This window comes from Papio anubis, chromosome 5 (genome assembly GCF_008728515.1).
Source record: "Papio anubis isolate 15944 chromosome 5, Panubis1.0, whole genome shotgun sequence".
Taxonomy (NCBI): Eukaryota; Metazoa; Chordata; class Mammalia; order Primates; family Cercopithecidae; genus Papio; species Papio anubis.
Window position 1 is genome coordinate 65,355,834 of NC_044980.1, and position 25,667 is coordinate 65,381,500.

Consider the following 25,667-nt stretch of genomic DNA (forward strand, 5'->3'; position numbering starts at 1 on the left):
TCAGGAGCTGTTGATTCTTTTCCCTTGGCTAAAAGTAACTAAAAATGAAATTTTAAGTTATAGCCCATCTGTGTCTGTTTGGTGCAGGTAGAGTGGGGTAGCAGAGAAGAAGTGTGTTGCAGTGGAAGTAGCTCTGACTTTGGATCATGTAAAAAGGAGAGCTTTGAATGTTTCAGTAGCATTTGACATCCTCACAACAATGCTCCCTGCTCATCACCCTTCACAATGTGAGGAAAGATTGTTTTATTCTCATTTAACAGAAGCCAAAACTAAAGCATATGTAAGCTAAGAATTTGCCAGAGATCACACAGAGGGTTGATGGGAAAACAACACATAAAACCTGAGTCTCCTGGTTCTAGCCCCACCTACACCCACCCCCAGCCCCATTAGGCTGGTCGTATGACAAAGCATCATCTGGCTTCACCAAACACAGACCAAAAGCTAGAAGATGAAGATGGGAGATTCCCACGTGCTCTGCCGGAATCACTCAGAACTCCCCACTCGCACTCCAGGCCTGAAGATCTGGCACATTCCCACTTGAGAATGCTCCTGACCCCTTAAGACTTACCTCAAGCACCACCCCTACAATAAGGCTTTTCTGACCTATTCCTATCCTCAAATAATTGATGACTCCCTCTGTAGAGCCAGATTATACCTTAAACACAAGGCCATTTTTGTGCCTGTAACTTTTTCACACACCTCAGGGCTTGAGTCTGGCTGTTACTCATATTCTTGAATCTAACACGGTGCTTGTCTCATAGTAGACACTCAATGTCTGTGTGCTGAATGAAAACACGACTTGAGCTTTATTCCTTAGAGGTGCAAACCAAAGGCAAGCTCAGCATGGAAAATCCTTTGGAAGTCATGTACCCTCGCAAGGCTTTCGTGTCCTCATCTGCAGAAATGGGGAGAGTAAGAAAACAATAACTCTGAAGGATTACTGTATGTAAGGTTATTAGCAAGGTGCCTGTCTCACAGTAAGCTCTTGATAGATAGAGGCTATTTTTGGTGACCAGTCTCCGAGGTGGGCCCAGTGACTCTGACCTCCTGGTATTCATGCCCTTGTATATAGTCCCCTCCTACACTGAATAGGGCTGATCTATGTAACCAATAAGATATTGGAGAATTGCCTGAGTGTGACTTCTGAGAGTGGGTTGCAAAAATTACTGAGGCTTCTGTCTTACTTTCTTTTGGATCACTTGATCTGGGGAGAGCGAGACACCAGACACCATGTTGTGAGGACACTTCTGTAGCCCTATGGAGAAGTCCAGATGGTGAGGAGCTAGGCTTCTTGCCAGCATGAGGTTATCATCCAAGTGAACCATCTTGTAGACTGATTCTCCGGCCCCAGTCAAGCTTTCAGATGACTGTAGTCCTGATGATTTCTTGACTGCAACTTCAAGTGAGCCAGTTAAGCCATTCCTGAAGTCTTGACTTATAGAAACTATATGAGATAAATGTTTATTGTGGATTTAAGCTGCAAAATTTGGGGATAACTTGTTACCAAGAAATACATAATACATGCTTATTGTAAATGGCTGTACAAATATCAATGGAGATACCTCCTACATGGTCAGTTCTGGTTCTTGACTGATCTCTGTTCACAGGAGCTACAGGGCAAGGTGACTGGTGTAACCAAATCAGGACTTCTCCTTCCCCAAATCTGAAGAGGTAACTAAGGAGGACAGTCTCAGCAAGTTAGTATTTTCAGATCCTCACCTGACCTGAGGAAGGTAAGAAAGCCTGTCATCTTGGTGCTATCTGCCACATCAGACGAACTTTCAGAGAATACAGCAGGACACCAAGTCAGATAATCTCCTCTTACTTAACTGTGACCTGTATGTAGGTCATCTCTTAACATAGAGGGACAAGTCTTGCCCCAAGAGCTAATCTTGGGGTCCCCTCTCTTTTCCCCACTCCCAGCAGCTGGCAAACTGTCCAGATGAATCCCTAGCATGAGTCCACCTTCCCAAGCCTTTCACATCACAAAGCTGATGAAAATGGTAAGTCACATTTTTTAAAGCAGCCAATATTTGACAAAGTATTGAGAGAAACCCTTGGTTTTTCAGGCTACACAGGCCTTGGCGATATTCACAGCTTGGGTGATGGGCACAGAGACATTTGGCTTTAAGTTCTCACATGGTCATGTTACTATAACTCCAAACCCCCAGTCCCCTGGGGGGTTGGAATCTCCAAACCCCCAGATTCCCCAGCGATCTTTGCTATCTGCCTAGAGTTTGGCTGCTGCTTCTGGGATATCCCATTTCTCAACAACTGCTGTCATTCTTTCCTCCCGTCCTCAGTTCTCCTGCAGTCCCTGATCTGCTCTATTCCTGTCAAAACTAGAGAATGGACCCCAGCCCCACCCCAAGCAAATACAATTCCTTCAGGTAACCCTGAGTTGTCTGACCCTTAAGTGACCAAAGACTTTTAAGGCCACTTGAGACAACCTCAATGTAGGAATTTACAAGTGCCCTGGACAGAAAGACAGCTCTTTGTCATACTCAAAAGCATCCTTTGACTATGAAAAAAAGTGTCTCAATATGGGGAATATGAACTATGTCCCTCCTTCACCTCGGAAGGTGAATTCTCTGCCTGCTTGGGGCACTCCTTTCTTCTGAGTGGTTGACACAGGCCAAGCCTCCTTTCTTTGTTCAAGAATCCCAAAGTTCCCGCTATTTTTTCCAAGGACTTTAAACACCAATAGTCATTAGTTCTATTATGGCCAGTCTGCCTTGGCTCCCCCAAATTCCCAGAGGTGCAAATATATAGATGAGACCCCACCATGATGACCTCCTTGGATTTGAACTAGATACCAAATAGGACTGTGCACAAATCTGGCCTTGACCAATTCAATTCTGTTTGAACGATTTCTCACCGTTCCTACCTACAACTCTAGTGCTCCATAGGTCCGCCCAAATCCAGCTGTGATGGGACCGTGAGGGGACATGATGATCCTAACCAGCAGACCATTCGAAGGTGTTGGTTTGAGAATCACCCAGCATCTGGCCTGACCCAGGCCTGACAGCAAAGCCCCGTGAGGGGTTGCTTTCACATCTTGACATCTTCAGAGTCCCCTGAAAATGTAGTCATTTCATTGAGTCCCTGGGTGTAGTGAGTCTAATGACCTATGCTTTAAACACTAAAGAATACAGTGAGTTGATTTTTCACACTCAGCAGAGAAAGCACTGGGTAAAGGGTGTGTTCTTGGAATTATTAAATAGAACAACTCACCTCTGCTTCAGTGAAGATTGTCGCTATTATAGTGAACCATTTCTCTGACACTACACTCTTAAGGAAAAGTTATTTAAGTTCTCTCTTAGCACAATACCTTCCACACTGAGGGTAGCCAATTAAGGTTTCTGATTTGGTTGTATTGCTGTTTCCTTGGATGGGGGGACCACAAGTTTAACTTTTGCTTGAAGGACCTCTTCCAGTGGTTTTGTCAAAGCTGTAAATTTTATTACTTCAAGTATGTCAAGGAAGAGGGGCTCCAAACTTAGCCTAGGGCAAAAGGAAAATGGCAGAGCAACCTGTGGCCATTTTTCTTTTTTCTTAGAGACAGGTACTCTGTTGCCCAGGCTGTACTCAAACTCCGGGGCTCAAGCAATCTGCCTGCCTCAGCCGCCTGTGTAGCTGGGACTATAGGTACCTGCCACCATGTCCGGCTGATTTTTTTTTTAAATTTTTTGTAGAGATGGGGTCTTGCTACGTTGCCCAGGCTGGTCTTGAACTCCTGGCCTCAAACAATTCTTCCTCTTCAGTCTCCCAAGTAGGTGGGACTACAGGTGTGCCACGATCCTGCTGCCACTTTTATCCACTGGATTTCCACCTACCCGATTACCGAGACCCACAGAGTCCAGGGGTTAAATTCCACTTCAGTTTTCTCATCAATAAAACTGACAAACTAATTCATGCCCAAACTTGATACTTAATCTCTGGTAACGGAAAGACATGTTTCAGCACCAATACTCTTTATGTTAGGCAGGCCCAAATTATATAAGTACCCTCAATAGCTGCAAAATGCAGGGAAGAAAACATTTGCTGATTTTTACTCTTCCCAAAGCAAATCTGCAAGTACCTTAGCCAAATTGCCTGCAACATCTTATAATTTCATGGTGATTTTACTTTGGAAAAGAAAAAGGAGAAATAGAAGGTAAAGTCCTAGGAACTGGACTTTATCTTAATCATCTGTCTCTTCTCACACTTGGAGTGACAGGAACAGAGAATGAGGATGGAAATGGTATGATTGATACACATACAAAATCTTACCCGTGGTTAAGACTTTCAGGGGAAATTTAGACCACAGCCTTGGCTTCCCAGTAGTCGCTACCCTTTGGAGTAGTTCTGTTTTTAAAAATCAAAAACACAGCATTTGGAGGCTTCAGATAGAAATTATTACAAAAAAATTGACAGCATTTCTCTTCATCAAAGGTGATGCTGTATAGCAAACAGTTTCTGTGGAGGACAGGCAATTTTAAGCTCGTGACTATTACAGAGATGAGGAGGGAGAGGGACTAAAAAGAGTCCTTGCGTAAGAAGATGAAGCCAGCTGTGAAACATTCTCTGAGATTACAGGGGCTCTCCACAGTTATGCGTGCCTAAATCACCTCGAGTCTCTTCCTATTCCAATCCATCTGACACCTGTCTCCAGGCTAATCCTTCTAATCTGAACAGCTGCCTTGGAGACGTAATGCCTTGCCTTGCCTTCAGTGACTCCCCAAGGCCTCCAAAAACGTCAGTTACGCCCTGGCCTGGCCTTTATATTGTGCAAGAATCTGGCTGCATCTGACATTTAATCTCCCTCTATTCCAACAGAAATCTGTCACTCTAGTGCCCACACCACTTTCTATTTACCCACCGTCACATCTTTATCTGTAATGGTCTCCATTTTCTTCATCTGGAATATCCCCCTCTAACCTCTTCTCAACCACTACCTTCAACGTATGATGCAAAGAGTGTGATTTGGAATTAGAGAGATCTGGGTTAAATTCTAGCTCTGCTACCTGCTTGCTGTGTGTTGCTGGGCAGGTGTCTCACCTTCTCTGAACCTCAGGTTCCTCGTCTATACACCAGGTTCTCTATACACACCATGTTCATGGTAGATGCTCAGTAAAGGTTAGCTCCTTTTTCCTGCATACCTACCCAACTCCCATGCATCCTCCCAAGCTCCTAAATCCACTAATTTCTATAATATCGGCCATAGCAGAGGGTTTGCATGTGAGCATAAGTTTTATGTTCAGTGTTGCAGATTCACCTCTCTTCATTAAAGGTGTCATAAAGGAATGGGCCAGGTTAGCAATACAGAGATCATAAGACCTTCTCAGGATAAAGCTCAGCGACCGAGGCATATGGGTTCATTCTCTGCCAATGGCACACTGAAATTTCAGCCTCAGGGGAGTGGAACCCAATAGGAGTACTTGGAAAATAGCCAAGCAGTTCACAGACGGGAAATTATACCATTGCCATGACTCACTGTTAGATAGTTGAAGGAGTTCCTGAATAACTTTTTTTTTTGTAATTCCCAAGAAATTTACAAAAGATGCCAATTAGCAGATTCAGTTCCATGGCACTTGAGGCTTTTTTTTTTTTTTTTTTAAAGCAGATACATTAGACATGCTTACAATTCCTCTTCCCCTTCTAAAAAAATTGCCCCACCAACAGATGCTTAATTTGCCATGTGATGAAAGCCCTCTTTGGCCATTTCTGATTGGTGCAATGGTAGGCACCTGACCAAAGGGCAGCCCTTCCCATAGGCTGGACAGTAACTATGAGCTATGTCCTAGTACAAAAAAGGTGAGCTGAGCCAACCATGTTCTCTGTCTTTCCTAAAACTAGGAAACACAGAAGGAATGAGCCCATAGCAACGAGAACAGAAACTGCAAGGATGCTGTGATATTATAAAGTATATATTTGGTCTTTGTCTCATTTTCTGTCATACAGCTCCTAAAATCCTTGAAATCTCCAAAGTGATAAGAGTATCATTTGTATGCAAATGAGATGACTGGTGGCTGGCAGCCCTAGGTTGCTTCAGGATGGGGGCTGATCCCATGAAAGACCAAGGGGGGATTATAGGGTTGGAACGTTCAGCCCCATTCTCTAACCTCAGGGGAGGCTGAAGGTTAAGTTGATCATCAATGGCCAGTGATTTAGTCAATCATGCCTAAATGAAGTTTTCCTAAAACCCAGAAGTACTGGGTTCATAGAACTTCCAGATAGCCGAACAGGGGGAGGTTCCTGGAGGTTGGCTCACCTGGGGAGGGCATGGAAGCGCCTTGCCTCTTCCGACATGCTTCACCCTACGCCTCTCTTTCATCTGGCTTTTATTTATATCTTTTGTAACACCCTTCATGATAAACCACTAAACCTAAGTGTTTCCCTGAGTTCTGTGAGCCACTCTAGCAGATTAATCAAACCTAAGGAGGGGGCCATGGGACCCCTGATTTATAGCTGGCTGGTCAGAGCACAGGTAAAACAAGCTGGAACTTGTGATTGCCATTGGAAGTGGAGGGCAGTCTGGTGGGACTGAGCCCTGGACCTGTGGGACCTGACGCCATCTCCAGGTGGGCAGTGTCAGAACTGAATTGAGTTAGAGGATACCCAGCTGGTGTCTGCTGCAGAACTTACTGCTTGCTTGGTGTTGAGACAATACACCTACACATTTGGTCGCAGAAGCGTTGTATGTTGTGAGAGCACAGTGGGAGAAACAGAGTTTGTTTTTTTCCTATATCCTTAGAGATGCCCTGAGGGAGAGTCAGGGACATAGCAAGCAAAACCTATGAGTAAGTTCCAGTTAGGGAGGTTCAGAAACCTCTAATAAGCAGGGTGAGCCAGGCGGTAGAGAGGAGATCTGAGCAGAAGCACGAGGAAGAAGAAGAAGCCGTGAGAAAGCGATGGAGACAGCACCGGGTCCCCAGAGCTGGCCAGTCTCTCAGGTGACTTCAGTCCCTAATGCTATCTCAATTCCTACAGTAAAACCCCCTGGTCTCAAGCTCACTTACAGCAGTATTCCTTAAAAACAAAAGAACCCAACTTAGGAGGAAAACAGTGACATATTTTACTGCAAGAAAATGAAATACAACTACTCTGAACACATGCACTATTACACAAGTCACAAACCCAGGAGAATCATGAGGATTTATTTTCAATAAGACACAAGGTGCAGGGTTAGACTATCTTAAAGGACAGACTGTTTTCTCAGAGTATTGGAAGAAGGGGGTCTCTTAGGATTTCTGAGAGCAGCCACTAGAGTGTGAGACTTTAGGAATGTTTCCACCTGCTCCAAGGACTCTGACCATCCCTGACGGAAAATGCCAGAGTGACTTGATAGAGCCCTCCTTGGCAATGAGAAGTAGCGCAACCTGTGCCCTGGGATGGGCATGCACCTGCTAGCCCCGTGACCCTCAGCGAGTCACTTCATCTCCTTGAGACTCAGTTCCTCCTTTGTGATAGGTGACCAGCAAAGTGACTTCTGGGATATGAATCTTCTAAGTAAATGTCTTCTTTCACTAGATTAGGAAGGGAGGCAGCCTAGAAGAAGAAAGACTGTGGACCAGGAGTCAGGAAAGCTGCATTTCGGCCCTGTCACTTGCTGGCTGGGCAAGCTGAGCAGCTGTCTGACTTGTCTTGTTCTCACTCACAAAATGAGGAAGTTGATTTGTGTCTCATCAAAAGGGCATTTTCACTCCAAATTCTGTGATTCTAAGACCTAAACATTCCTCAACCTATGATTCCAATGGCTCTTGACATCTGTATTTAAAATTCTTTACTGTGTTTTTTCCCCACCCTTAACTGTGTAGAAAGCAGTCTGTGCCACAATTTCTAGGAGAACTTATTTCTTTCAATTTGTCCAGCTACAGACTCAGTGTAAAGAATGTCGGGGGGAAATCTGGTGTGAGTTTCACTCCAGCACTAGTTGGAACAGATATGTGGACTAATTTGTATTCCTAATGGCACAAGATCAGGGCTGGTTGCTGATGGAGAATGTGAAGTCTAAATAGGAAGACAGACCAGGCCGTATTCAAAGGAAAGATGTGTCCTCTTCCCAGAAAACTATAAATCCATAAATGGAAAGTGAAGGTGCGATTCCCAAAGTGATTCTGAGAAGTATCTTAAATGTCCTTCTCAAAAATATTAAATTTATTGGTGGAAATCAGAAGTTTTGAGGTCCATAGACACGGTGGTAGAGGCCAACAGAAAAAGCCAAGAACAAACACGGCTAGTTATAAAAGAAGTTTAATGTCCTGCAATTTCAGTAAAAACCTAAAGGCACATATGACTCCAAGATACTGAAGGTCAGTGACTCATTGCTTCACCAGTTAGTTAAATGAAGGTGCAAGATTCTACAGTAGGCCGGGCGCGGTGGCTCAAGCCTGTAATCCCAGCACTTTGGGAGGCCGAGATGGGCGGATCACGAGGTCAGGAGATGGAGACCATCCTGGCTAACACGGTGAAACCCCGTCTCTACTAAGAAATACAAAAAATAGCCGGGCGAGGTGGCAGCGCCTGTAGTCCCAGCTACTCGGGAGGCTGAGGCCGGAGAATGGCGTGAACCCGGGAGGCGGAGCGTGCAGTGAGCTGAGATCCGGCCACTGCACTCCAGCCTGGGCGACAGCGCGAGACTCCGTCTCAAAAAAAAAAAAAAAAAAAAAAAAAGATTCTACAGTAACACTCTTTTCTTGTTTCTGCGTCATGAGGCACCAAGAGCAGCAAAGCCTCTTGAGATACTCTGTACTAGGCGTCTCGCACAAGAACCAGTGCAAGCACTGGACATTTTTGGGTATAGTTGAAGATCACCTTGAAGAACGATGAACTCGGAAGAACAGGTACTTCCCCTGAAGGCTTTAGTCCACTCCCTGCTCCAAGCTCTCTGTGTGTGCGCTGGGGACCAACAACACTTTGACGAAGCCAAGGCTGTGGCTATCACCATGTGAACTTCGAGGTGCTGAAGAAACTCAACCAGAAAAAGAAACTCATCAAGAAGTTGGCCATAAAGTGTGATGACTCTGATCAAACACACCCTCAGCCCCAGCCTGAATAAAACCAGCAAATTCCCTTCCCTGTTCATGCACAATGAAAAACTTGGTGGCCAGAGTTGATGAGATGAAGTCCACAATCAAGTTCCAGATGGAGGTGCTGTGTCTGGCCATGACCATTGGCCATGTGAAGATGACAGATGATGAGCTTGTGTACAACATCCTTCTGGATGTTAGCTTCCTGGTGTCACTGCTCAAGGTGAATTGGCAGAATGTCCAGGCTTTAGGCTTTATACATTGAGAGCACCACGGGCAAGCCCCAGCACCTGGACTAAGACATGGCCTGGTAAGTCCTAGTGCCGCCAAAAAACAAAAACAAAAACAAAAACTAATAAACTCTACAGTAGCTTATTATATCTGATTACTTTAGATCAACCACCTCTCTGCATGGCTGATCTAAAATAATCAGACACAGGCTGGGTGTGGTGGCCCACGCTTGTAATCCCAGCACTTTGGGAGGCTGAGGCAGGTGGATCACGTGAGGTCAGGAGTTCAAGACCAGCCTGGCCGACATGGTGAATCCCCATCTCTACAAAAATACAAAAATTAGCCAGGTGTGGCGGCCTGTGCCTATAATCCCAGCTACTCGGGAGGCTGAGGCAGGAGAATCACTTGAATCTGGGAGGCGGAGGTTGCAGTGAGCCGAGATTGCGCCACTGCGCTCTAGCCTGGGTGACAGAGCGAAACTGTTTCAAAACAAATTAAATAAATAAATCAATAAAATAGATAGAAAAGACATGGACCAGTAATTCACAGAATAAATACCTGTAGGAAAGAAAGATATGAAAAGGTGTTCAACTGCAATGGTCATTAAAATAACATTTAAAATGACTTTTCATTTTTTGCCCATAAGAGTGACAACAAATAAATAAGTGGCATCCAGTGCCGGTAACGGTGTAAGGAATTAGCCAATCCTATGTACAGTAGGTAATATAAAATTTTAAATAGGCATAGCCATTGACCTAGCAATATCAATCCTAGAAGTTCAGCCTTGAGATATTCTTCTGTGGGTATTTACTTAATAATGTTGATTTGCTCTTAATAGCAAAAACTGGAAGCTACTCACATTGGTAGTGGGTTGGTTAAACAAACTTTGTCCATCCAAATAATAAAGTACTATACATATCCCTTTTTTAAAGGATGAATTATATCTAAATGCACTGATGTGGGAAGATTTCCATGTGGAAAAACAAGTTTTAGAAGATAATGCACAGTATGATCTGATTTTCTTAAAAGGTGTACACATGTACACACATACTCTAAAGGGTCCTTGCCAATCTCCATTCCTTGCATCTCGCCGCCCCCACTTCACACTTCGGATTCCAGTGCCATAGGGAACCTCCGGCTTCCCTGATGTGTCGTGCATTCTCTTAAGAACACGTGCTCTCCATCTGCCTGGAGCCCTCACCTCCTGCTCGGTGCCTGCCCAATTCCTCACCTTAATCCTATGTTACTGCATGAATCTGGAAGGGTATACACCAGACTGTTAACACGGATGTTCCTGAGGCTGAGGTGTCAGGGCATTTTCACCTTCTGTATCATACTTTCCTGAATTGTTTGAATTCCTAATAATGATAATAAATTGTAATTATTTTAAGATTAGGAAAAAAGAACACTGCAACTATACAGACTACAACTGAAAAATGAGGAGATCAAAAGATCAGATTTTTGCCTCTTGTCCTACAACTATTGCTATATTCTGTCCTCTATACATTTCTCCAGTTCCAGCTAGACAGCACCCATCTGTGGACTCACAATCTCCAAATAAAGCCTGAAAAATCTAGGATAGAGGGAGTGAGACAGAGAGGAAAAGGAGGAGATGACTTGCCAGTGTTTTAAAAAGACAGTGCTTCCAAATATGAGGTTAGGAGACTTGAGTATTTTCAGTACTATGGAATGAAAGCCCAGGCTTTGGTTCATTGCCCAGCTTCTCAGAGAAGCTAAAGAGAAATAACTTCACTAGGATCCTAGATACATAGTTTTAATTTACGCTATATTATTTAGCACCCCATACCAAAAAGAACTTCAAAGAATGTCCTTTTGTTAACTGTAAAATAAATCAAAACTCAACCACTTAATTGATTTTAGGAAAGCAGAGTATATTTGTAAAACCCTAGATATCAGAACATCGAGGTTATAATCTGAGTCTTGCAGTAACAAGTAGTGTTCACGTTAGCACATCCCACCCTAAACACAGCAAGTTCTCCTTTATTTTCTTCCTCTCTGTCACCTGCTGACCTCCCCACCCTCCATCCAATGAGGCTCTGGGCTCCACTGATTATCTTTCCTAAGTTCCTCTCAAATCCATCCATGGCCACTGCTCTACCTTGGGTCCACGTCCTCTCTCGCCTAGATCACTGTCACACCTGGTCTCCCTTGCCCGAGTGTTCCATTCTCCACATTGCAGCTACACTACTCTTAAACTGCAAAATGTGAACATGTCCTTTCTCTGCTTTAACCCTTTTGGTGTCTCCCAGAGCTCACAAGACAAAGTCTGAACTCTGAGTCTAGGATAAGGCTTAAGAAGGCTTTCTGATTAGGCACTACCTTGGTTAGAGCAGTGGTTCTCAACCCTGAGGTTTAAAAATGATTGTTTTTAATGCCAACGCATTTTGAAAACTCATCCCAGATGATTCCACCCCAAGTGGCCAGATGCCTTTAGTGTGAGAAATGCTGATGAGGGACAAGATGCTGTGTGAAGCCAAGAAGAAGGCAAGTCAGAGGTCCAGAAGTGGATTCAGCCTGGAGTTTGGCATTAACCAGAGCTGACTTTCTAGTTCAGGTTAAGCCTTTGTTCTTAGGATTTGCACCAAATAAGACTCATTTCATCTCATCGCCTGGTCCAGGAGGAAGGTGCTGGTGACACGCTCTAGACAGGAACTCTTCGAGAAAACAATTTAAATATTGAATCTGCTCTGCTATAAATAATGCATCAACTTATTTTAAAAAGTGAATATTTAATAAGTTGCAGTACAGCAATTTGAATGTGGAATTTAATCTGCTTATAAAATCCACAAGGGAAAAACCCAATTCATATAAATTCCTGTAAAGTTTCCATCACTTCTCCAAACATTCCTATATACCGGTTGTGCAAACAAACACTGTGGATGGAACAGGGGCAGGGGGAGGAATTAGACGCTATAGCTTGCTTTGATATAGTTTCTCATTTCACTTATTTTTTCTTTGACTTCACACAGAACTGAAAAATGAGTCCAAACAGCACATTTCTATTGAGTATTCTTTTATTTATTTATTTGTTTATTTGAGATGGAGTCTCACTCTGTGTCCCAGGCTGGAGTGCAGTGGTGCGATCTTGGCTCACTGCAAGCTCCGCCTCCCAGGCTCAAGTGATTCTCTTACCCCAGCCTCCCAAGGAGCTGGGTTTACAGGGGCATGCTACCTTGCCTGGCTAATTTTTGTATTTTTAGTAGAGACAGGGTTTCACCATGTTGGTCAGTTTGGTCTTGAACTCCTGACCTCAGATGATCCACCTGCCTCGGCCTCCCAAAGTGCTGGTATTACAGGTGTGAGCCACTGCGCCTGGTCTTCTATAGAATATTTTAAAAAGAACTTGAAAGAGAGCAGTGTCTCTTAGGTAACTGTGCATTCTAATTTCTAAGTCTTATTACAAGGGTCTTTTCTATTTGTTTTTATACTAATTATGTACTCATTGTTATTATTACCCTTGAACTAGACAGGCCTGCATTTGAATACCTAAGAGTTTAAAAATCCCTGAGAGTTGCTAGTTGGGTTTGAAATCCCTGAGAGTTAGTAGCTGAGTGACTCTGGTCAATTGACTTACCCTCACCAAGCCTCTAGTTCTCTGGTTATTGTCTTTGTAAGGTAAGTATGTAAGACTTCCCAAAAACAAGCTAGAAACTGAATACATGTCAACTCTTCTCCTCTCTTTCCTCCCTCCCCACTCCCCATCATATACTGTACCATAACCTTTGTGTTGTGTTTGTGCGGTTGATGATCTCCTCTTAGTCTGGAACTAAAATGTTCTTTCTTGCGGTTATGTACTATTTGATAATGTCAGTTCAGAAGGAAATATTGGCCCCAGTGTAGGAGAGGGGGTGTACGGTAGCACAGGAGAGCACTGGTTGGCTGTCAGGAGGCCCTTCCAAGTGGCATTTATCCCGTAGGAATTCACAAGGGTTTAAGGTATTGTGTCAGCCATCCAGATATAGGACTTTATCTGTCCTATATACAGATGAGGTCTCTCCTCTTTGGGATTATGTATGTTAACTGAGGCTACAGAGACTGATAGATACAAACCAGAATGCTGATTCTTTTCCTGTATGATGAAAAATATACCATTATGGTGAGGGGGTGGGCAGTGGTGGGGGTAGGGTGAGACAATTTATTAGAGGTACAAACCAAGGGAAATTGGCTCCACAGTGTCAATGCTTAGGTCACCCTAACAGATCTCTCTCTCTCTCTTTCACACACACACACATACACACACGCGCATGCACACGCACACACACACACACACACGGTTTCATTTTTCTATGTTCTAGTCTGTGCTATTCTGTTCATGCATCTTTCTCCAACTAAAGTCCTATAACATCCCAGCCCATTGCCTTGAGTTCTCCTTGGTTGATCTCCTGGGTGTCCCAACTCTCAGGTTGTCCTGTCACACTCATGTGGCTTTATTGTCTAGTTTACGTGGGGATACTTCTTTCCTGCCTGCTGTTTCCCTCTTCGTGGGTGAAGATCAGTTGCTATAATGGCCTGGCCTTTCTTCCTCTCCCCCTTTCACTCAGTTCTTCTCTTTCAGCCCCCAGGAAGATGGAGTAGCTTCTCTCCTTGGTAAATTTGGGAAAAATAAACTGGATGAAAAAAGATCAGCTTTCACCTCTCTAGTTTCACTCTCCTTTTCTATGTTTTCAAGGCTAACCAGCCTCTCTGAAGACTGATTTAAATCTTTATTCCAATATGACAGTATGTTCAGTCAGCTCTCCCAGATTTTATATACCTGGGAGTTGTCTTTTTAAGCTTCCCCCAGTGCCTCTCTGCTCTGAGTTAAAATCTGTTGCTTTCAAAGCTTAATTGTCAGATGCCATTCATTCAAAAAATACTAATCAGTGCAGGTACTGTCCTGGGTTTGGGAAATAAAATGAGAAACAAAATGAGCATGGTCCAACCCTTATGAAATTCACGTTTTCATTTTATTATCTGGTCTTATTTTTGCATTCCTTCCTGGGGAAAGCCTGACCACAGCACATTTTTGATGGTAGAAAGAGCTCTGAACCTTTGAATCAGGCAGATCTGGGTGGGATTCTAACTTAGCCACTCACTAGCTGTATGTCAGTAGACAGCCAATGAATTGCTCTGAGTCTCAGTTGTCTTAAAAGTTATATTGCTGTGTAGTTAAAGAACATGATGGTTGTTGTGAGAATAAAATGAAATAGTGCATGCAAAAAATCTTAGCAGAGAACTTGGAACTGGTAAGCACCTCATAAATGTAAGAAGACACTTACTAATGTAATAAATATACAATATAATAGCCTCTGTGCTACCTTTCATCCCTCAGCTTAAGCTTCTTGTGAGCTGGAACCATGTCTTACACTTCCTAAGGTCATAGTAGAAGCTCAATAAACATGTGCCAATTCAGCTGATTAGTTAATGACATTCACAATAGGCTCTTGTCTTAATTAGCCTTCTGTTTTTTCAGTGGTGATAAACATAGCTGGTTTTTTTCCCCAAAGCTGTGTAACTATGTAGCCATTGTAAAATGGCTTCATGTAATAGCTTCATGCCTGATTTTCTATATTTCAATATAAGTCTCCATAAAATAACAATAATTCTTAGCTGTGACTTTGACTAAATCTTCACTAATGTATAAATAATTTTATTGTTAAAAACTAAGAAAATTTAAACTGGTTATTTTAATAGTTTTATTTATGTGTTACAAGAAATCATACCGGTTATGTATATGAATGGAAGGAGACATTGACAGGAAGAGTTGAATAAAAGGTTAACATATTTTCCTTATGATTTTTGAGTACGGATGTTCCAATGATCCTGGAATTCTCATTGTTTCAAATAAAATGATGAGGTCATTGTAAAAACATCTGAGTTGAGACAGCAGAGTCATGCTTTTGCATCCTATCCCGTGGAACTGCACTCTGATCTTTAGCTTACCACAAAAATCGGCTATAGCACCTTCAAACTGATGGAAGGCTCATCTAAGCCACACTCTTGTGTCAAAGCTGGCTGTTTTCTACATCCTGGCTTCCTTGTTGTCAACTTAAAAGCTTTCCTTATTAGATTTTTATTGGGAAAGTTAACAAATTTTGAGTATTGGCAAATTGTTCAGTAAAATTAGGTTGATGATGTTAACAAGAATGTTAAAGCAAATTTTGCAGGTGATGACACACCGATGGTATGGTAGGAGTTGGGAACTTGGGCTCCCAGACCTCTCGGGGTATCAGTGGATGCTTGAACATCCACTGATGGTGTTTGGAATACAAGTGTTTGGAATACAAGTGGTAATGGTCCACACCCATATGTAATTTTCAGTCAAGTAGGGGAGGTAGACAATAAACACATAATTATAGATAGATAACATGCATTAAAAGAAAAGTGAATAGGAAGCTGTAAGGAGAATAAGGAGAAGTTAGCTTTGGTAGTTGGTCAGGGGAGGCCCCACTGAGGAGACTGAACTGAAGAAAGAGGAAGGAGTCAGTTCAGGGAGGACCTGGAGGGACGATGACTCAAGCAGAGGAGAGCAAGGCAGAGGCTGCGCAGGATGAACTTGGCACAGTCTCAGAAGCTTGGCTCAGCCGGGCTGGCTGGGGTACAGGGAGGACAACACCCAGTGCCAAGATCTATTTTATTTAAAGTGCAGTGGAAAGCCACTGAGGGGTTCACAAACCAGGTCAGGATTGGAACTGATTTGCATTTTTAAGTGACTGTTCTATATCTGATGTGGAGAACACTGTAGTGAGGCCCACATGGAAGCAGGGAGACCAGTTAGGAGACAAAGCAGTAGTCCAGTGAGAGACAATGGTGGCTTCTATAAGGCTGGAGGTTGTGGGCCTCAGGAAGAAAGGTGGTGTAAATCTAAAGACGCAGACTTAAAAATATCTCCTAGTTAGATCACTGCTTTCTTAAAATAATGAGAATTGAGTGTCGTACAGGCAATGTCATCCTCAAAACACACACTGACATTACAGAACAATGTCTCATTTCCACATAATGCATAGATTTGACAGGTGCTTTTCATTGAATCCTCACATATCTGAGCAGAAGAGAACACCCATACCAGCCATAAGCGTAGGAACTGGGAGATGGTGACTGATTCTCCTGCCAAGCAAACTCCTGTTCTTCGTGATTAGCAGAGGCTGCCATGCGGGCAACAGGTCTGTCTATGTACAACTGTCTTAAAATTGGCTGGGGTATTGGGTCTGTGTGGGAGGTATCTTTTATTAAAGGTATATTGGGAAGATATAGGTAACCCTTCCAGGTTACCTTGGGAGGATGTAGTAAATGAAGATGATGTGTGTGCATGTGTGTGTGTGTGAGCATGCTAGTATGACTTGCTGCTTTAATAGCTTATGCATCACCATAGCCAGCTGTCGACAGAACAAGTTCATGGAAACTCCATTAATAAAAAGGGTCACTGAGAAATGGCTTCACTTATTGACATAAGTATAAAACCTCTCCATAGTATACTTCAAATGACATCAAAATTCCTTGGCAGCAACTATAACAGATTTGAAATAAATAACTTGGTAAAATCAGCCTACCAAAGCTATAGTCTATGAGGCATTATTTGGGCCTGTTCTCTGGGTAATGAATTAATTATACAAAACAGCATAATTTGGTTTGAACACAGTAAAGGAAAAGAAAACTCAAGAACTCCATTTAACTGTATTTTTTCTCTCAAGGCCCTGAAATCTGTGGCTTACTAGGATTCGGGAGTGGAAATCCATTTTGTTTAGGTAATTGAGATGTTTGAGGTGGGGAGAAGTTAGAAGGAAGCGGGGCTGCTACTTCAGGGTAGAACAAAGCTGGACTCTGGAACACAGATGCAGAAAAATACTGTCTTCTCCCCTGGGTTGCATGCAGTGGGAAGACCACCCCCTTTCCCAGCTCCAACCCTGTCTGCCTTCCAAATCTTGTCCAAGTACCCTTTTTTTTTTTTTTTCCTCGAGACGGAGTTTCGCTCTCGTTGCCCAGGCTAGAGTGCAGTGGTGCTATCTTGGCTCACTGCAACCTCCGCCTCCCCGGTTCAAGCAATTCTCCTGCCTCAGCCTACCGAGTAGCTAGGATTATAGGCGCCTGCCACCATGCCTGGCTAATTTTTTGTATTTTTAGTAGGAACGAGCTTTCATCATGTTAGCCAGGCTGATCTCAAACTCCTGACCTCAGGTGATCCACCCACTCGGCCTCCCAAAGTGCTCCAAAGTGCTGGGATTACAGGCGTGAGCCACCATGCCAGGCCTCAAGTACCTTCAATTGACAGAACGTAATTTGCATCTAGAATCCTAACTTCAAAAGAATCTGAAAGTAATTGTTTTCAATTTTGCAATAAGGAAAAGCACCCAAGAAAATGGGTTGGAATTGGTGCAGAGGACCAATTCATCACAACTGTTACAGAAGAGAGAACTGGGGGGATGATTTTAGTAGAGTGAGTCTCTCCTTCTCTCAGGTCAAAAAAGAAGGGCTTCAAGGACACTACCCTGAAAGCTAGAAGTGTGTCCTCTGCAGTTTGGGAGTTAGGGTGGGACGTATTCTGACTCCTGCCTGGGGAATGTAAAAATGAGAGACACTCTGACTGCAGGAGCAAAGAAATTTGGTGCTGCGTCATGATTGGCCTGTTCTTCTAGAGCTTCAGATTCAAGAGGAAGAAAGTAAAAGGAAGCATGAAGGTTTCTGATGGACTGATGGCCCACACTCCAAAGAGAGCTGATGTAGAATTGAATCATGTCTGTCCATGTGGTTGATTAATGTCTGTCCATGTGGGTTGTCTGAAGAGGAGAAGGGGCTTCACCAGGAAGAGGCTGGAGGTCAGCCATGAAATTCTTTAGAGGTGAGGAAAGAGGTGTGGCACGGAACAGGAGGAGAGCAAAGCATTTCCAAACATTTCCCCTAAGAAAAGGAATTGGGTTTATTGCCTGCCAGGCCTGGGGAGGATGCTGAAGGCTCACACCAGCTTCAGACAGTATCAATGGTCCTGCCTCCTTTAATCTCCTCTCTCCCCATACTTCAAAGGTCAGATACTGTGGGTACAAGAGAGAATGAAGGAGGAGATGAAAGGTGATGAAAATGAGTGTTATGGACTTAATTGTGTCCCCCCAAATTTATATGTTGAAGCCTCAACTCCTAATGAGGACATGTTTAGAGATAAGGCTTTTATGGAAATAATTAAGGTGAAATGAAATCATAAGCCCTTATCTAATAGGATTAGTGTACTTATAAGAAAAGACAGCAGAGAGCTTGCTTTCTCTCTCTAACATCTGAGGACACAGAAAGAAGGTGGCCGTCTGTAAGCTAGGAAGAGAGCCCTTACCGGGACCCACATTGGCCATCATCTTGATCTTGGACTTCCCAGCCTCTAGAATTGTGAGAAATACATTTCTGTTATTTAGGCCCACCAGTCTATGGTATTTTATAAAGATAGCACAAGCAGACTGTGAGAAGCCAAGTCCCTTCCTCTGTCTGCTGGTAACTTGCAAATGGGAGGGAGAAGAGTGTTTTAGCCTTAAACTGAGTTTAGAGTTTCAATGATTATATAAAGCTGAATATTTTTGCTTACTGAATTGAGATTATAACTTGTTATATTTTATTCCCAGAGAGTGACTAGAAATAGCATGGGATTGTTTGAGACTTCTTCCAGGAGCTGGAGAAGAACTAGTCTGAAGAGTTAATTTAGAGTCATTGGGGGCAGAAGATACAATTGCTTGGTGGTTACATCCTAAGAATTGTTCTTGTTCAGCAGATTGATTATAAATTAGCCTCCCAAATCAATACATCATGCTTTATACTAGAGACACTCAGATATCCTAAAGGAGATAGAGTGACTCCAGGCCCCTTAGAAATGATTGTATCTGGCAGAGCATGCCAACTGGAACCAGGTTGACCCATCATGAAAACAAAGGAAAATGGAAGAGCCAGCTGGCTGGGTGCACTTTTGGAGACATCTATTATCAGATTTCTTTCCATTTCCAAATGCACAAATGACCTCTCAAGACATAGGGGGAATTCATGTTTGTGAGGACTCGAGTCCATGCAAACCATAGCATTTAAGTTGGAGTTGTTTAATGAATCACAGCCTAATTTCCTCTGTTGCTCATGGCTATTTTGTTGTTGCTTAAAATGTTTGCCAAGCAAAGGGTTATATAACTTCTTACCTTAAGATGGTAGAGCATATTTGGGAGGTGATGAGTAAACTGCCTAAACTGTGCAGCACAGAGTCTAGTTATAACCTATGTGGAACTGGCATTTGTGTAAATACTCTGACAAGAAAGTTTAATTTCATTACAAATACTTAAAGTCAAACAAGGAGATTCTGTCTGTTAGCCACTTCTGGTTTGGTTTCTTCAGCTACTCTGGCCTCTTTCCCAGGTGGATAATTCTCGTTACTAAAATAGTACAGCTCTAAGGCAGGCCACATGATGTTTGAATGGAGTCAGGGCAGATGGCAAACATTCTTGACCTTCTATCAACAGGAAACTAGAGTAGGTTAATGCCCTCTTAGTGGCAGGAAGACCAGTCTGGTAAGTAAAAGAGGATCCAGAATTTGATGAAAAATGTTAACTCTGATAAAGGCAAAATAGGAGGCCACTTTTTACTTCTTCTCTTTAAATTTTTTAATTGAATGAACAAAGTGACACCATTCTTTAAAGTTTAAGAGTTAGCATTTCAAATGTATTTGTTTATTCGATATTAGAGTTTGAAGACATTGACTAATATTGGCAAAATTTGGTACACCACTAAAGGAAATCAACATACACTTTTAAAAGTCTATATGGAGTATAAGTTGCTCAGTTTTCATGCGAGGGTAAACGGCAACAGGTGATAATGTACTGTGTTTTGACCGTCTCCTCTGATGCTAGTTTGCCCAGAAATGAGTAAATGCCTAGCAAATTAAGGTGGGCTCAAAGGTTCAAATAAGTAAAATAAAGCTAAAGATAAGCACTTAGCAAAGTTGAAGTAAGGAAATTGTCTGAGATTAATTTCCACACCATACAATTTGTTTCAAGTTTTCAATTCAATTATTTTTGCAGAATTGTGCAACCATTCACCACCACCCAGTTTTACAACTTTTTCATTGCCTCAAAAAATTGCCTCATGCTCATTTGCAGTGAATCGCTACTCCACCCTCAGCCCCAGGCAACCACTAATCTAATTTCTGTCTCTATATATTTCATATGAATGAGATACAATATGTATTCATGTGCACATCTAGCTTCTTTAAGTTAGCATAAAGTTTGGCTCTTATGAATAATCATGCAATGAATATTTGCCTACAAGTCTTTGTATAGACACTTGATTTTATTTCTCTTGGATAGACACTTCAGAGTGGAATTATTGGTTTGTATGGAGAGTTTATGTTTAATTTTTTCAGAAACTACCAAACCATTTTCCAAAGTAGCTGTACCATTTTCCATCCCCATCAGCAATTTTCCAATTGCTTCATATTCTCTCCAACACTCTTTATTGTCCATCTTTTCTATTTTAGCCCTTCTAGTGTATCGAATAGTAACTTATTGTGGTTTTACTTTGCATTTCTCTAGTGAGCAATGACATCCAATATCTTTTCATATGCTTGTTAAACATTCCTGTATCTTCTTGGTGAAATATTTATTTATTTAGTCCATTTTTAAATTGTGTTGTTTGTTTTCTTGTATATTGAGTTATAAGAGTTCTTTATATGTTCTAAATTCAGGTCCTTTGTTAGATACATGATTTGCAAGTATTTTCTTCTAGCCTGTGACTTGTCTTTTTACTGACTTAGTGGGGTCTTTTGAAGTGCAAAAGTTTTTGATTGTGATGAAGTCCAATTTATCAATATTTGTATTTTATGGAATTATGCTTTCGCTGTGACTGACTTTTTAAAAATAATGGTTCTACCATAAATGGGTATGTGGGAACATATATTCTCCTTTTTCTGTTTTGCTATATCCCTAAGTGGCTCAAAAGTATCCTACTGAGGAAAAATAGTGATAAGGGAGTTTCAGATAGGCACAGTCTCTAGCATTGTTTTGAGATTGGAGAAAAATGACCTTGCTTTGAATAAAGGGGAGAAAAAACCCTAAAACACAGCAAGAAAGTTATTCTGAGATAAATGTTGCATTAAACCTAACATTAAATTAATATTAAGAGTTATTAACAATCCAGATGAGCAGGAAGGGAAGAAGTGGTTAAAACTTAACGTTATTATTGCTTGAGCTCAGGAGTTCAAGACCACCCCGGGCAACATAGTTGGACCCTGTCTCAAAAAACAAACAGTGTAACATTATTGATTCTTTCTGGGGATAATAAGTGAAAAAACAGAGGCCTTAACTGTTTAAGGAGGGAGGTTCTTAACTCCAGATGGGCCAAGGGGAGGGACTGGCAGTGCTTTCTTCCCTGTTATTCACTCATCTCTTTTCTGGCGGCACAGGATGGGGCTGGTTGGTAGAGTGTAAAAGACAGGAGGAAAAAGCCTAGCAATAGATAAAGAAAATAGCGATGTAGATAAATTGGAGTCAGAAAACCCAGGCTTATATCCCAGCTATAGCCCCAACTAGCAGAATTCCGTCAGGACACTTGATCTCAGAGTCATTGTTTCTTCCCCTTTAATGTGCAAACAATAATTCCTCTTTATAGCAGAATCAGATGGGGGTGAGGTTGAGGGAGTTGCTTGTGAATGTGCCCGCTGCACTGTAGGAACCCAGAGGTCTGTACCACAAAGATCCAGAAAAGTTCTGGACCAAAGCACCTCTAGGTGGGGCAAGAGTGTGCTAGCATGAGGTCCCAGAAGATTAGAGATTGCCACCATTCGTGGCAAAAGTCAACATTTCCTCTGGAAACCTAACCAGACATTAAGACGAGGAATCCCAGGCTCATCAGTCATCTAACACAGGGAGTGGAATACGGGAAAAGCTCTCTGAGAGAAAGAAACTCCGTAGATTTCTGTTTTTATCTTAAGTTATTAGAGGTGTGGGAGATCTTAAACAATAATTGAAGATAAATGATACCAGAGAACAAATGAGAGCGAAAGAGTTTAGCTGAAATCTAAGCACTATCATTAAAAAAAGAAAAAAGCATGAAGAATTTTTCTTATCAGCCAATTGAAGACGTTGGTTGAGATAACCTCTGAGACTATTTCTTGTTTATGATTCCACAGCAAGGAAGAACTCTTCATAGAAGTAAGACTTTACTTGCCAGGAAGAGCGTTTCCAGAAGAAATTTTAAGGTGGTTGGTAAGATGGAGTTGCTCAAAAAATTTATTTAAGAGGGAAAGTATTTTGAAAGAAGTAAGAAAGCAAAAATAAAGAATTCCTGCCTTAAGATACATGCCGGTACTTAAAAATTCACATGTGGGCTGAGCACGGTGGCTCACGCCTATAGTCCCAGCACTTTGGGAGGCCAAGGTGGATGGATCACCTGAGGTCAAGAATTTGAGACCAGCCTGGCCCACATGGTGAAACCCTGTCTCTACTAAAAATACAAAAACTAGCTGGGCGTGGTGGTAGGCCTGTAATCCCAGCTGCTCAGGAGGCTGAGACAGGAGAATCGCTTGAATCCAGGAGGCGGAGGTTCCAGCCTGGGCAACAAAGAGCGAACCTCCATCTCAAACAAACAAACAAACAAAAATGCACATGTAAAAAATGCTAAGGACAAGTTTTAATTCTGCAGATAGAATCTCCTTTAAATAGGAATCCAGAAAAAGCCAATAATTTGGAATATGATACTGGAAGTGGGTAGTTTTCAGATTGCAATGTTAGACATAATAATTAAATTTGGAAAGACCTGGATATTTGCAAATAGATCTGGACCTATACACCTAGGCTTGGAGAAATCCTGTTAACCACAAATATTACAATTAAATAGATTGTCATGGAAAATAATATTTTCAGGGATTGGAAGTTTCCCCCTCATTCTCTGGGCTTGCAAATCTGGTTGTTAGCTCCCAGGTTAGACTCACCAAGCCGACTTATTTGTGGCATATAAAATGGCTGTGGCTGAGTTCTAAAATATGTGCTTCGATAGTTGAATACGATGTTGTATAAAAACTACTAAAGTAACTTCAACATTCACACTCGTGCTGGGTGTTTTCTGTTCTTCCTCTCCACTGGTGACCGCGCTGCTCTTGGCCCTGGGAGGCTTGTCCTGTACGGTTTGCATCAATCAGGGCTTTTGCTCTCTGGCTTCCTGTGGGACCCTGATGAACACCACCACATCTTAGTGTTAGGCATTTGAAAAGAATGCTGATTACATTTATCAACCTCAGGAGAGTCAGAATGGGAGTTTTGTTTGGGATGTGTGTGTGTGTGTGTGTGTGTGTGTGGTGTGTTTTTGTAAGAAAATGTATTTCTGTAAATAACATTTGTGCCTCCTCAAGGCCAAACTTAAGGGAAAGAAGGAAGGAAAAAACAGATAAATGAACCCTGATTCTAGGCAATGACATCCCTATCAGAAAGCCCCTTGTGTTATGGATGCAGAGCTCTTTGCCTGCAGGTCTTTCTGTGTGTGTGAAATAGTAAGAGTTTTATTGTATATCTCTGTAATCCATACTAACTGCAAAAAGCCCACACAATAGCAAGTTATACAGTATTTCTACAAAGTAAAAACTACTTATAATTCCATTAGCCAAAGCTGACACTTTACGGTATGTCCTTTGAGACTTTCTCTTTTCTCCCCTTCTCCATTTATTTATTTGTGTGTGTATATTTGTGTGTTTAATTACTACAACAACATGTGCTGATTTGGAAAAAAAAAAAACCCTGAATATATCGAATTGTATGGAGAAAAAAGTTGAGTCAGATTTTTGTTTTGAATCAGAAGTTCCTAAAGGGGCATCAAAGTTACTTAAATATTTTTTATTTCGAACTAACCTAAACTTTCTCCATACTCAGCCTTCAAAGCATGATGCTCACAGAATGTGGTTATACATTCACAGCTTGAAGACGAGTCAAGGGACACCGGCTTGGCACAATTCACTGAAACTCCCCCAGCTTTAGTCTCCCACTAGGTCTGTTCCCCTCTTCTTTTCAATGAGTAACTATTTAGTGATACAAAGCTTAATAACCATAATCTTAGAGGAGTTTTAAAAAGCATTAGGTATCATTTTTTTTTCCCTTCTGAATAACTTAAAGGTGTTTTTAAGGAAAAGAAAGGGCTGGGCACGGTGGCTCACACCTGTAATCCTAGCACTTTGGCAGGCCAAGATGGGTGGATCTGTTGAGTTCAGGAGTTCAAGACCAGCCTGGACAACATGGTGAGACCCTCGTCCCTACCAATAATAATAATAATATTATTATTAGTTGGGTGTGGTGACATGTGCCTGTAGTCCCAGGTACCCTGGAAGCTGAGGTTGGAGGACCACCTGAGCCTGGAGAAGTTGAGGTTGCCAGTGAGCCATGATCACGCTACTGCACTTCAGCCTGGGCGACAGAGTGATACCCTGTTTCAAGTAAACAAATACAGAAAAGAAAGATTTTTCATTGTAAAAATAATGTTATTGTTATAAAAACTTCAAGAAATAGAAAAATAGATATAAAATGAAGTGCAAAAGCATGCCATTCCCCTGTCAATTCTTACCTAAAACCACCTAATTCTCACACCTCAGAAATAATCACTGATTGGCATATTTTTATAAGAAACTGAATAAGCAGGACAAATTTTCTTCAGATGTTTTTAAGATATGTAAACCAAAAAGTATCTGAGACAGATCTCAATCAATTTAGAAGTTTATTTTGCCAAGGTTAAGGACATGCCCAGAAGAAGAAAAACCCCGCAATCACAGAAACCGTTGGCTATCTGTGCCTTTCTCCAAAGATGAATTTGAGGGCTTCGATATTTAAAGGGGAAAAGCAGGCTGGAGGGGAAAGAGGGAGGGTATGCTAATCCACATGAGGCGAGAGAGAAGGAGCAGGTAGGGGAACAGCCAACTACGTATTCCTCTGGTGCTCAGAAAATCGGCATCTTACATAAGATAGGATGAAGACAGAGTAGCTACCTGTGGAGATATGGAACCTGTTATCTACAGCTATCTGCTTAGGAAGAGAAGGAATGGCAGTTTCTTGTATGACTCAGCTTTCAGCTTAATTTTTTGCCTTTGGCATGATGAACTGGGGTCCCGACTTCTTTTTCTAATTCCTTTCACAGATATAAAAAGAAGGTTGGAGAAAAAGAGTTAGCTTTTGTCTTGCCTATTTTAAATTGGCAGAAAGGAATCATACCTACATAAAATGGATCCAAAGCTAGAAATATGCTTAAAGAATGGGAAGCAAGAAGAATGAAACAAGATTTTTTTTTTTTAATTCTGAGAGAAAAATGTACCCATAGAGAGGAATTCAACTTGGGGGGAAACTAAGAAAAGATTCAGTATTACCAAGTTTTAAGAATTGAAACTTCCAGGGAGAAGTAGAGACAGAATGTGGTTCACACACCATGGGAATGTGAAGGGAG

At 42.0% G+C, this 25,667-nt stretch overlaps 1 pseudogene; it reads left to right on the forward strand.

Annotated features, from left to right (window-relative positions):
* Nucleotides 1-1,955: 1,955 nt before the first annotated feature.
* Nucleotides 1,956-9,494, forward strand: LOC101019985 (annotated as a pseudogene).
* The last annotated feature ends 16,173 nt before the right edge of the window (nt 9,495-25,667 follow it).